This window comes from Marmota monax, unplaced genomic scaffold, assembly GCF_021218885.2.
Source record: "Marmota monax isolate L192 unplaced genomic scaffold, Marmota_monax_Labrador192_F-V1.1 WCK01_AAM20220418_F8-fsc00147, whole genome shotgun sequence".
NCBI lineage: Eukaryota > Metazoa > Chordata > Mammalia > Rodentia > Sciuridae > Marmota > Marmota monax.
The window spans coordinates 3,257,665-3,272,801 of NW_026693552.1; positions in this window are offsets into that span (position 1 = coordinate 3,257,665).

The window sequence follows — 15,137 nt, forward strand, 5'->3', positions numbered from 1 at the left end:
ATAATTTGAGGCTATTTAGGCCCTTTTCATCTTGATAATTATCAGGTATTTAATGCTTTGTGAACATGTCCAAATTAATCATTAATTAGCCCATTTTTGCAAGTCAGGCCAATCCGATTATATATTTGTTCAAAAAAAAAAAACATGCAAAGGCAAGATGAGAGGACTTTCTTAGAACTCTCCAGTAGTGATAATGTTGTGGGGGTTATTTAACATGGAAGAATAAACTGGTATTGAAAACTGAAAACTTAATGCACTCCTCCCTGTAAGTAGTTTAAAACAATTCTGAAGAGTTTGTAGAGTATTTCTAAATCTACTTAGAATAATATGAGTCCAAAACTATTTTTATAAAAGCTGTGAACTTAATCTTGGATATGTTTTTGTGAGGGGCTATAATAGTCATAAATAGGCTTACATATAAATAGACTTACGCAGTTGTGGATGGAGAATTTATTTGTTTATTTTAAAGACAATGCCAGGAAAATTAATATGATGCAAAGTTCAGGAAAGGTTGAAACTCTAGTAATCCTGAAGCATTGTTGATGGACAGTTGGAATCTATACAGTATGGTGGAATGATTCTTAGTACACAGGCATGTTAACTTGAATCATTGTTAAAATAAATTCTAAGTGGTTGTAAAATATGCAGTGTTTCATTTTCTCCTTTCTTTTCCTTTTACTCAATGATAATATTCACACTCTTAGGTAACAAGATCAATAAAGCCCTCCCAGGCATGTCCTCTATCAGAATTCACATTTATCACTCTGGTTGTCAGCACTTTCTTTAATTTTGAAACATAAATTTTCTTTCTAGTGAACTTTATTCCATTCCTTTCATCTAGGATTTCTATGTGTCTCTAGTAGAAGGCTTTCAGGTTTTGCTAGTCTGCCATATTGCTGTAAGCAGAAACCAGTATTTTCCAAAGATGATAAATGCAATTTTTATAATCACTTAAGTATCTGTGATATATTCTAGTTTTAATGTATGCCCAGTTATTCCAATTACTTATTTTTTTAAAAAATTAAATGTTTCCAATTTTTTTTGCTATCATAAAAAGGGCTATGATGAACAACTTTGGTCAATGCAAACTACTAAGAACATTTCTTGTATGGAATCTGAGACTATTTAGTTACTAATTTACAAAGACATTTTTCTTCTAATAAAAATAAATTACATTGGGAGAGCATTATTGTTATTCCTAGAGGAAGTATGGCAGGATCTATGTGCTATTTTCAAGTAACAGTTTGCATAATTGCAATGAAAAAGGAAATTTACGAATGTGAATTATGAATCACCTTTGCTTGATTTACTGACATATGTGCTCATCTATTTTATTTCTAGAAAACAATAGAGGACATTTTATCATGGTCCTAAAATAAGTTTTTGTTTATTTCTCAAGTTTAGATTAGAAGTCCTCAGAGTCTCAATTTATTACTGCTATTGTTTGATTGTGGTTTGAGTATCCCCCAAAGGTCCATTTTGATTGAAGTCATGGTTCCCAGAGTGAATGGTGGTATTGGGAAGCACCATGGAACTTTTAAGAGATGGGGTCTAGTGGGAGGTCCTTGAACCCTCAGAAGGTAGTTGTCCTGAAACAGCTTGCTTTCTTACAGATGGTTACAATAAAAGCAGCAAGCTTGACTCTTCCCAGCTCTCTCTGCTTCCTGGCTCTAGATATGATGCTTGTACCAACAAACACTTGCCCTTGCTACCATCTACCATCTGCCAAGGAACCTTCACCAAGATGAGAGGACTTTCTTAGAATGCAGCTGTTACAGCTTTGTAACACACCCCAAACTATGAGTCAATAAAGTAGTACTTTCTCATAAAGTAGTTTGTCTTAAATACTTAATTATGGGAATTGACAAACAAGCAAAAAACTAATACAATTCCCTAGGTGGCCAAAAAAATAAAGAAAAGTATATATTCTCACTCTTGTATCTCTAGAAACTGATATGTGACTGTCCTTGGAACCTGGCAATGGTCTTGGCAGCCCTCCTTACTGATCACCACCATTACAATTACTGATTCACTCAGTCTTCAGCAGGTGCGTACAAGCCTCACCTTTAGGTCAATTCCAGCCTACTGTCTGCTTTGTGGGGGTTTTGAATTAAGAATAGTTACTTTATTTTTAGAAGTTTGGAAGAAGTTTCAAAAGAAGAATAATATTTGATGAAATAGGGAATTTATATGAAACTCAAATTTTAGCATCTGTAATAAAACGCTTTTGGAACACATTCACACTCATTGGTTGGTGCATTGCCTGCTACAATACCAGAATTGAGCAGTTGCCACAGAAACCTTCCAGTCTGTAAAGAAGAAAATATTTACTATCAGGCCATTCACTGAACTGCTCAGCAGTAACTCCTGAGTTCTGTTACTGTTTGTGTCCTTGAAGATTTCTACTAAGAGAGAAGGGCAATGATAACTGTCAGGAAGGAAAGGGTAAATGATCTCTTACTGCCTTCAGTCTCTCCCTACTGGTATGACAGTTTCAATCTCTACAAGCATAAAAATGCAGTTATAGTATTGAAGAGATGTATAACAACGTTTTGTCTTATAAATGTATTTTTGAGCTTTATTGATAATTTTCTTGGCTTAACTTTATGTACACAAATAACTTTTAAACATTGTCTCATTTTTATTTGTCAAGAAAATGTCAATATTTATATGCAACTGCAGAGTTTAAAAGAGGTTGTTTCCCACATTCACACGCAAATATATAAAGGTGTGTATATATGTGACTATGTATATATACACACATAAATATATATGTATGTACTCACGTGTATGCATACATATTCATATAAATGTGCATATGTGTATTTACATGTGTTCATGTATATATGGAGAGGTATGTATTCATTCCAATTAAAAAACTGAAAAACTTTATCATGTTTTAAATCTGTGATGTCAGTGTGAAATTTTTTTCTTTTAAGCTTAACCATATAATAGGGTATTATTTTCTGACTGGGGGTAGTTGACAGAAAAAAAGTCATACTTATTCAGGTCGAATTAATAATTTCCATGAATATGTGCTTTGTGTTCTGACCTATTATTCCATAATACCACTGATTTCCGTGCTTGAACATCAAAGTTACCAAATTAATGTGTTTGATTTTTAAAACTATATGTGTACGTATATATAATGTATAAATATATTTATATATAAATCTATTTTAATTCTTCTAGTCAGTTTTTAAATCATATTTTATCTTCACCTTTCTTATTTAATATTATTGTCAGTTTCATTGATTCTTTTAATAAACAGCTGAGAAGAGCCATGTTATAATAAACTTCCTTTGGAAGTGATTTAGAAATTGACCTGGGTCTACAAGTGAAACCTATTTGGCTGTTGTTTTCCAAAATTCACTCTTATAATCCCCTAAATTATTGTTTACCTGAATTAGAATCACCTTCAAAAGGTTTGAAGATAGAATCTAGGAATTTTCATTTTCAACAAGACACACAAGCAATTCATTTACACACTAATAATTGAGCATTGATGTAATTAGCATTTTATCATCATCATATCTAACAGTAGTTATAATTTATTGTGAGTTTTATTGTATTAGAGGATGATGTAACATTTGTTTATATATTTCTATAGGAAATTAAAATTAATTCCATATTTTTTGGCTGAATCATATTATAAGTCAACAATTTCAAACATAGTTGTACAGAGCCTGGAGGTGCTTCTTGGGCAACCACTGGGGAGGAGCTGGGAGAGGATAAGGAGGCAGCTTGCTGCTAGTATTAATTATACAGCCTTAATTGGGTAAAACAATTCCATCTTGATTTTTAATATTCTTAAATATTTCTTGTAGTTTTATAATTCAGATAAGAATCTCTTTGGAAACTGTTCTTGTATCAAGGGTAAGAAGTTTTTAAATCAGTGAAAAATCACGGTAGTTCACAATCTATAAAGGCTATTCTTTTGAAGGCAGAAAATTTATTCCTTGGTTTGAATTGGTAGAAGCAAACTCTACCTGAGCAGAAAAACACCACTATATCTAATACTTCTAGGAGTGTTTAGTTCAATCACTAGCCTTTGCATTTCAGAATCAGAATAAATACACTGAAATCACCATGACAATCATAACTGCCTAGATATAAGTATGATTTAGGAGTGTGTTAGGATCTTGACTGATGTATTATCATGTGTCTTAAAAATTACACTGCAGATTCTCTCTTTATTCTTTCTTGCTCTCTCTCTCTCTCTCTTAAGTTATAGTTATTTTTCTTGTTGCAAGATACTTCTTATCTCTCATTAAGAATTTAGAAAAATGCTTATCTTAGATTATAAAGCTAATCGTAACATATAAAGATTATAAAAATAAGGTTAAGCTTTTATAATTCTTTCATCAGTTTGTATCATTATAAAAATAATTTTTTTCAAATGTGTATGCATGCATTTCAAAAAGTACATTTTATATATTTCCTTTTATATGCTTTAATAAAAATTATGAATATAACCAGGCATGGTGGCACATATTTGCCATCCCAGCCACTTGGGAGGCTGAAGTAGGAGGTTATTAGAGACCAGCTTCAGTAAGGTAGTGATATCTTATTCCTAAGATAAAAATAAAAAGTACTGAAGATGTAGTTCATTGGTAAAGCACACCTGGGTTTAATTGCCAATCCCCCTCCACAAAAAAATATTATGAGTATATTTTCTAAACCCATACTATACAAAGGTATTTTTATTTATATATTTAAAATAAGCATACCATCTTTACTAAGTAAAAATGTCATTATGTCTCATTTATGAAATATTTTTTTCATTTAGCAAATATGTTTCTGTAAAATAAGTTTTATTTAATACATTATTTTTATAGGTTGCATTATTTTCCACTGTACTGATGGGTCTTGACTTATTACGGTATTTATATATTATTTGAAATTCACATTGTTTTCATTGCTTCTGATTATAAATATTGCTTTGATGCACGTGCATCTTATAAAAGTTTAAAATATTGTATTGAAATACATTTGTTAGAGTGGATTAATAGATGCAAAAGAAATCATACACTTTATATATTTTGGTATATATTGTTGATTGAATCTTAGAAATCTTATACCATTTTCTACTTTAAATTCTACTTATATTAGGTTGACTATCTAAAATTTAGTAAAAACTGTTTGGATTAAGAAACTGATCACTCTTTAATAACAGAGAAAGAATTTTCTTTCAGGGTAAAATGATTTTTGATATTTTTCAGAAAGGTTATCTAAGTCAAAACTACTTAGAAAAGTTATCTAAGTAGCTTACTTAGATATTTTATTAGTTACATGTTAATTTTTATCAGTTACATATAAACAATACAGAACAGAGTTATTTTTAATGGAGGTCAACTTTGTTGCTCATCAAAAAATGTAAATACAAAACACTCCTGTGCTATATATGTGTGGTAAACAAACAAACAAACAAACAAAACACTTCATACCAAATAATTTCTTCCTTAAGTACTTTTCCTACTTTTAAAAACAGTTTCAGGTATTAAACACTTGTAGATTTGCCATTGTACCTTTTAAATGCCATTGTACACTGTAACATGTTGTTACACTACATCATGAGAGCAAGAATTCTTGAGCTTTCTTGTTTCTAATTGGACAAAGTTACTAAGAAAATTCTCTGATGGCAACAAAGGAATTTGTATACATTTTAACCAAAATATGTAGAAAATATCTTAGCAAGGCTATATCAGAATAATAATTCTAATTAAGTTTCCTAGGTATAATTGTGTCAGAAATTTCAGCAAGGAAGAGTCACTTCCTGCTAATTGTTGCTTCACTTAACAGTCTTTTTAAAGCAAATAACATTAAATCAATAGCACTATGGTGGTTGGTTTCTCTTTCACCCCATTTGTCCATTTTAGGTGATAGTGAATAGATAAAGAACATTTATACAGTAGATATGATATATTAACTATCAGAACAAAGTGAATTTTATTAGTTACTTGTAAAAAAATCTATTATATTAGTTTGGTATTTTTCAAGTATGAAATATATCAAGCATAAAGAAAATATTATCATTTTATTTATTCTAATTTGTTATATAACAGCACAATGCATTTCAATTCATATTACACATAGAGTACAATTTTTCATGTCTCTGGTTGTACACAAAGTAGAATCACACCATTCATGTCTTCATACATGTACTTAGGGTAATGATGTCCATCTCATTCCAACATCTTTCCTACCCCCATACTCCTTCCCTTTCCCTCTCTCCTCTTTGCCCTATCTAAATTTCTTCCATTCCTCCCATTGCCCCCCCCCCATTATGAATCAGCATCCTCATATCAGAGAAAACATTCAGCATTTGGTTTTGGGGGATTGGCTTACTTCATTTAGCACAATATTCTCCAACTCCATCCATTTACCTGCAAATGCCATGATTTTATTCTCTTCTAATGCTGAGTAATATTTCATTGTGTAAATATACTACATTTTCTTTATTCATTCATCTACTGAAGGGCATCTAGATTGGCTCCACAATTTTGCTATTGTGAATTTTGCTGCTATAAACATTGATGTAGCTGTGTCCCTGTAGTATGCTGCTTTTAAGTCCTTTGGGTATATATACCAAGGAGTGGGATAGCTGGGTCAAATGGTCCAGTCCCTACAAAGATATTTCTTTGTTCTGTCTTCAGGGGTATAATTTAGAGACAATTGCCATATTAATTTAGGGGAGAGACTAAGATGGTAATCAGGAGAAATGAATTTTGTTCTCATCACTTTAATTCAGTGTAATTGGCAAATTTTGAAAAGCAAAATGAGATTCTGCAATTATGAGAAAACATAGTTACATTCCACATTGTTAACCTCATCAGAAATAGATATGATATGTGCTTATATATAAAAGATATAGTTTATGCTTATATATTATATGTTTATATGTTATGTTTATATATTTTCCATATATATTTTAAAGCACATGTATGAAGAATTCTTGTATTTGCAGACAAATTAAATACAAATTCTATAAGGTGGCTATGAGGTAGACACTGTTTTTTGGCTAAGGTCCCCAAGACTAGAAATCACTGACTGGAAAAACACAGAGACCTATACTCATTAGTGTTGACACTTCAATTACCTTTCTTAATTATGTAAAAGTAAGTTAATTATGTAAAAGAACTATTCTTAATTATGTAAAAGAACAATTTTCTCAGGATACACACACAAAAAAAAAACTTCTCACATATAGACACAAAACATAGGTTTGCATGTATATTTCCATATTTGTATTTTTGTTTCTTAGTCTCTACTTCCTCATTTCTTGATATAGTCACAGGGGAAATATATATTTATAGATAGATAGATAAATAGATAGATAGATAGATATGAATATATATATATATATAGATAGATAGATAGATAGATAGATAGATAGATAATGGTGTGCACCAATATTTCCCCATTTTATCTGAGATACTGCTAAGGTAGATCATGGTAGAAGAGAAAGATAATGAGTCCTTTGAAATGAAGTGAGTCCCAGAGATTCAAAAAAGTGCGTAAGAACCTAGGAATATAGGAGGAAAGATGTAATGATGGTGGTAGGCTTCATTTTTATGGTAACTGACTAATCATGGAAATGTCTCCAGATCTGACAAAGTAGGTACAGAATATGTTCTCTGGGATAAATTACAAAATTTATTGAGGAAGAGCTTAAATAGTGATAAACCAGAGCACAATTTAGAGACATCTGCCAAACTTCTGAAGATGAGTCCTCAGGAGGAATTTAAAATTATAGCAATAAGCAGTGTGTATGTTTGCTAGTAGAGTTTGTATTATACGCACAGAAAAACTGAGCCCTAGACTAGGGATCTTAAATTATTGAAATAGTTGGAGAAACCTAAGAGGAGAGCTAATGGCCTTTCTAATAGCAGCGCATGCAGGTCTCCATGACTCTATTGGTGAAGTTGATCACAGTGATTACAGAAGAAAATATAAATGAAGAATATTGTAATTAGTAGGTGATGGATTAATAACAACTGCCAAATAAAGGTTAACATATGAATAACATTACTTGGGAAATAATGAGAGATCTGACATTTAGGATCTGTCAACAAATCTGACAAGTCTCTTTTCATCAGTGTCTTGCCACATAAAGTCAATCTCCACATGTTTTTCAATGTTAAACAAACTAATATCTTGAAGCAGAGTTTCTTATGAGAACAGGCATATTCATCATATGGCTTTATGGGTCTCATGTCACTGAGATAATCAATAAAGTCCTTTAAAGGAAGCACTGTGTTTTCGATTTTCTTAACATTTTCACAAGGAAATTCCACATCATGTCCTCTCATTAAGTGGAAAAATAGAAATACACATGAGTAATTAAACAGTATAAAACAGAAAATTCAAATTGTAGGATACAATAAATGTCAGATAATCTGAATTTTTCCTAAAATGCCAGTTTTAATTAGAAAATTTAGATATATTTTTTCTATGTCAAATTGCAAATTGTGTTCATTTCCACTTAAAATTCAAACATAACAAAACAAAAAATGATGTGAAAAGACAAAGCAAAGTGGGAGAGCAGGAAGTTCCAGCACTTATTCCTCACCCCTCACATCATCAATTTGGATAATCATCAATGCACAAAAATACCATCACAAAGGCTAAGGAATTCGAGTAAGAGATTACAATACCTTAGCAGAACACAGGAAAAAAGACCTTTGAAAATGGTAGAAAGGACAGTTTAACATTATCCCTGTCACCCTTCTTCCAAACCAGTGCTTACCACAGTGGAGAGATACCCTATGTGTGGGTGAAAGAGAATGAAGTAAGCACCAAACTTTGCCAGGATCCACAGGACCGGGCCTATCACAGTGAACCCAGGTGCCAGTCTGGTCATTGTGGGCTCAGGCTCCAGGCTTCTCCTGTGCCAGGCTGGAACTCTCAGCCCCAAACTCTAGGACCACACTCTGGAAATATCCTCCAGGACCACCTCAGTACTAGGTCAACTCCTATAGATCCAGGCTCCAGGCTGGTTTCCACAGACCTAGTCTCCAGCCTAGTTACTGTGTACCTTGGCTCTGGGCCAAGCCAGGAACCAAAAGCTGTAGGCCTACCTTGGTACCAGTCAGGCACTGCAGTCCCAAGCTCTAGGCATTTCCCCATCTTCTCGGGAGCAGCACAGTCCTTGTGCCAGGTTGGCTCACTGAACCCTAGATTCTAGTCCAGCCCTAGGATGGCCGGTTCCAGGTATGCTCCAGCTCCAGGTCAGTACCTGTAGCACCAAACAGCCCAACTTGTACAGACATAACTTCTGAGATCACCCCAGCTCTACTGAATATGCTGATTTTGCCCATGTACTAGGATAACCTACCCAAAGATTTTAGAAGCAAGTCACCTTGCAAAAACTTCTACTCTGACTGCCCAGAACATTTGGACAGTCTAACAAGTGAACATTTTCTCTAATAAAGCTAGTATGTAAAGAAGAAGTATCTACCTATTCAAAGGCACAGTCACTAACAAAAGACCACAGAGGATCACAAATAATGCAGAAATGTGATACCACCAAAGGAATAAAATAAAGCATCAGTAGCTGTTTTAAAGAAATGAATACATAAGAACTTTCTGAAAAATAATTCAACTAACAGTCTTAAAGGAGTTCAGTGAGCTTCAACAGAACTAAACCAAATTAGGATAGCAATACATGAACAAAATGAGAAATCAAGCAGAGAGGTACAGGCTTCAATAAAGAACTGAACAGAAATGCTAGAGCTAAAAAAGCAAAATGACTGAAATAAAAAGTTCCATTTAGAATTCAAAGGCAGAAAACAATAGTCTAGCTTGAAAATAAGTCATTTGAAATTAGTCAACAGAACAAAAAAGAATAATGAGTAAAGAAAGTCTACATGACCTATAAGTCACATTCAATCAAACCAACATATGCATTATGGGAGTTCCACAAGAAGTAGACCAAAAGAAAAAGAACAGTAAGTTATTTAAAGAAATAACAGAATATTTTCAAATCTGGAGAGGAAATAAGCATTCAGATACATTAAGCTCAAGGAACCCCCCAAATATTAAATGTAAAGAGATCTTCACTGGCGTACATTATAATCAAATTCTTAAAAGTGGAAGAAGAGAGATATTTGAAAGCAATAAGATAAAAGTGATGATTCACATGCTAAGGCAATTCCATAAGACTACCAGTGGATTTCGCAACAGAAACCTGGAAGGCTAAGAGAGAGTAGGATGATGAAATCAAACAAATTGCTGAAAAAAATAACAAACAACAATAACAAGGGGAAAAAAAAAAACAATTCTGTTAACCAAGAGGACTATATCAGCAAAGATTTCCTTTAAAAATGATAGACAAAAACTTCCCAGAAAAACAAAAGTCAGGTAATTTATCACCACAAGATGTGGCTTACAAAAAATGCTAAACATTCTTCAAGTTGAAATGAAAGGATACTAAATAATGTCACAAAGTAGAGGGCTGGGGTTGTGGCTTAGTGGAAGAGTGCTTACCTAACATGTGTGAGGCACTGGGTTCAATCCTCAGCTCCACAAATAAATAAATAAATAAACAAATAAATAAATGAGAAAGTAAAAGCCAGGTGCTGTGGTACATACCTGTAATCCCGGTGGTTCGGGAGGCTGAGGCAGGAGGATCAACAGTTCAAAGCCAGTCTCCACAAAAGTGAGGCACTAAGCAACTCAGTAAGACCCTGTCTCTAAATAAAATACAAAATGGACTGGAGATGTGGCTCAGTGGTCAAGTGCCCCTGAATTCAATCCCCTCTGCCCCACAGAAAAAAAGGAAAATGTAAAACTTACTATAAATAGAAAGTTTTTACATTTGATATTTATAAAAGTAAAAGACACCAAAAATATTAGGACTTCTAAAAATAATTAGGTAGGTAAAGAGCCCAATACTACTCTAAGTACTCCTAAAATTAGAAAATATGATATAAAAAGAAGACTGCATATAATATCTTATTAAGAAGTGCTAAGTGTTTGTATAAATCATCTAAAATTGCAAGAATGAATAAATGAGGGTTTGGTATATTATTCTATTTGTTTATATTTTTCAAAGGAAGGACTCAATATTTCCAAGAAGTCAAATTTTATCTAGTTTTTATTTTTAATTCAATTGCAATAAAAATAAAACCATATTTTAATTAGCAAATTGTTTTTAAAATGTTCTTCTAGAATAAAATACAAATGAGAAAAACTAAACCACAAACTTGTTCTTCCCAAAATCAAAGTTTATATAAAACTAAAAATGAAACATTTTGATCCTGGCACAGACGAAGACAGATAATTGGAACAGACCAGGAAGTCCAGAAAGTAGTTGGAAGACAAATGAATTATCTCAAATTATCAACTTACATGAGTGCAGATTGGGTAATTAGTGCTATGATGAGTATGAGTAAATAATAATAAATGGTAATAAACAAGCAAATAAAGTTTAGGACAGCATCTCACAACTCATATCAACATAATTTCTGGAAAATTAAGAAGTGGTTTTACTAAATCTCTTTTTGATCTCAGATGCAGTTCAGTGAAAAATTCAAAACCCAGAAAATTTGCAGGGAAACTTAGATGTTTTATGAAATTTAAAACTACCAAACGTCAGCCTAAAAGGAAGTAGGAAAATAAATGGTGATGAAAATACTTGGAATATATAGGTAAAATATTAGCTATCCTTAAAACATAAGAAAAAAATGATTAAAAGAAAAAGATGGACAATACATTAAAAGGAAATATAGTTTTCCATAAAAAAATTTAAAAACAATATTTATCCTCATTAGAAACCTAAGAAATTCACTCAGTAAGCTGTGCTTTTTTGTTTTACTTGACAATTCTGCTGTTTTTCTTTAATATGCAGGTGCAAATTTGCAAACACATAATGGTTTTCCTATGTAATTATAGCATTTTACTCTCTAAAATTACATTATAAAAAGAAAGCATTAAAGGAGGGTCCAAAGGTTGTCTTCATGAATGCAAGTACCTTCATCAGTATCTATATTACATTCCTTTAAGGATTATTTGACTCTAAATAAAAGTTAGATAATTGAACAAAACCCTTAAGCTCTCTATAGAAATGACACATATTGTTATTTAACAGAACTAAGAGATACTCTTAAATAAGTTAATATTGTGCCAAAATTTTTGCCAAAATAAAATTTGGGCAGCATCCTATTTTTATTAATTTAAAAGGGCCTTCACATTTCCACATTCTAATTAAACTGGAAGTGTTTTATCACTATATATGTATAGATTTTGATGTCTTATTTTGGCTCTTTCTAGTTATGCTCAGTAACTCTACATGAGCATCTTAGCCTTGTAAACACTAATTTGAAGTGTATTGTTTAGAAAACTCAGGAGTGGCCAGGAGGCTCAATCCAACATGCCTGCAGGGTCAGTGTGATGACTGCTTCCCACCAGTGCTCTCTTCTCTCATTCAAAACTCACCTTGTTGCCCATTTCTTGTTAAGGCCTTCTCTTTATCCTTAACACCGCAGAAATCAATTTTCTTACATTCCTTCATTGGAAATCTTAGCCCATAATCTTTATGATTCACTATATGTGAACCATTCACCTTAATTTTCCCTCAGGTTGTGTATATGCACATTTTCGATAACCTCCCTTTCACTTCACTGAAGTTCTTTCCTAGCAATACCCCGAATCTGGATGTTATCAGCAACATTTCATCTCTGAAATTAGATGGTTTTCTTATCTCAGTAAAACATTCTCTCTTGCCTCCTCCTTCTTTTAATTGTTCTATACATCTGTTTGGATGATTTTCCTTTTATTCATCCATTTCAATTTCCCTTCCTGTCTGATTTTGATTCTGTGCTCATCATCCTTCTGGCAAAGCTAATGCTATATTAATCCAAGATTGAGGGAGCCTTCTCTATACCTTGACTTGAGTTGTTGAGAAGAAATGAAGAGGATTATGAAATGTGCCTACAGGTGTATCTATCAAGTAAGTGTTTAGTTAAAAAAAATCAGAAACAAATTTTAATTTAAATAGCACAGGAAAATACAGATGCTTTTCCACTTACAATGGGGATGTATCCTGACAAACACATCATTAGTTGAAAATGTCACAAGTAATTTAATGTACTTAACCTGCTGAACATCACAGCTTAGCAAGCACAGTGCCCTGTGGCATATGGGATATTTTCCTTGTGATTAAGTGTCTAACTGGGAGTTGTGGCTCATTAATGCTGTCCAGCATCAAAAGAGTATATCCTACTATATATTGCTAGTCCAGAGGAATATCCGAACTCAAAATTTGAAGTACACTTTCTGTTGACTATGTATCACCTTTTCACCATAGAAAAGACCAAAAACCATCATTTAAACCATTATAAGTTGGAGATGGTCTATACTAAAACATATCCTGTGACTCACATAATTCTATGAGGACCTGAATTCCTGGCCATAAAGTGTTGCTCATAGCCATGCTATTGAACCAGTCCTGTGAATACAGTCACTTCTGCTGGTTTAAATGTTGCCACAGCAGCATTAGCACCATGGGTGGTGAACAATGAATCATGCTGACTCAGCTGTCTTTGAAAAGTGAGTACAGGAATGGATTTCTAGAATTATATTAGACCCAGAAACTCTGAATCCTCTAGAAGATGTGGTTAAATTATAATTAACAGTATTAAAAGATTCTGAAGAAAGCCAGTACAATAAAGGAGGCTGATAAAATAGTTTTTTAGGAGTGTGCCTCCCTGAACCACAAAATGGGGCAGGAGAAGAAAGTGAATGGACCAAAGGTAGGCCCCATACTTAATACTGTGTGAGTTTTTGTAGTATAATATTTAGTGACAATTAATGAAATAGAAATGCAAAATTATATTTTAATGTTTTTATACTTTCAAAAAAGTAAGTATTGCCCTCAATTCTGCCCTTCTTTATGAAAAATCATACCAAAATAAAGATTCATATGAAGTTAAAAAATAGCTGAGGACTGAGCTAAGTACTACCCTTAAGGCAAATTCAGACACAGTCATTTAGAGATTTGGGAATGAAGGCTTGTTCTTGTTATGATATTTTTAAATCCCACAGTGGAGAAGAAAACTTCCTTGCTGTGTATATAGTGATATATGACATAAAATAATAAAATCAACATAATACATTAACAAAGCATACCGAATAGTATCGATTACTCTCGTACCAACCAACAAGTTTAAGAAATGTAATATTGCCAAATTTTGTGAAGACCCTTTTGTGAATATTTATAATTCTACTTTTCTCCCTTCTTTCTCCTGGGCTTCAAGCCTGCTGATTTTTTCAAAATGTACCTCAAGACTATTAACTTCTCTTCATTGCCACTGATATTCCAAATTTCAATCACCTGTTTTATCAGTAGACTAAACTCTGGTTTCTTTCCACCTCTGCCTGGTTCTACTGCAAGCCATTTTTAATATTGTTGAATTACCATTTTAAAAAACTGAGATGTCTGTTTTTTCTCCTTTGGAAAACCCTCAGTGGTTGCCTACTATCTAATAAAGTCAAGGCTCTTTACTCTGTCTTATAAATCTCTTCCTTTACACTCTGGCTCCACATTCATGTCCACTATCATCTCTGTTTGGTTGTCATCTTAGGTATAATTTCCCTTGTGGGTTTGCTGTAGGTTATTTTTTATTAGCTTCTCAGCATTGATTTTATCCTTCTTTCATAAAACTAAAATATTCCTCCCGCATAGGTCTGGTGCTGTTAGGGTAACTCAGCACTTGGTTACACAGAATATCCCACTCCCTGGCCCTCATGATATTGTTTATGATAGACATATCACCCAATCCACCCAAGCCCATCCAATCAGAGAGGATCTCAATGCTTTTGCTGCACTTGATTTGATGAAGCCAGAGCTCCTGGGTCCAGAATCAATCATAATTGAATCCTGCCTCTACTGTGGATATTTCCTGCATAAGAGTTCATATATTTCTTTTTGTTCTCATACATTGGTGTTGAGCTTTATGTTGACTGAAAAGGAAACATGGTTCACAGAGTCCTGCAGTAATATTTGTGGAATGGATCATCCCTGCTCTGACAGCCATAGACCCTGCAACATGCTCATGTTGAAATAGGTGCAACACATCTCTCACTGTATTTTGACTCTTCCTCCTCCTTGTTCAATTGTTATACCACTATTAGCC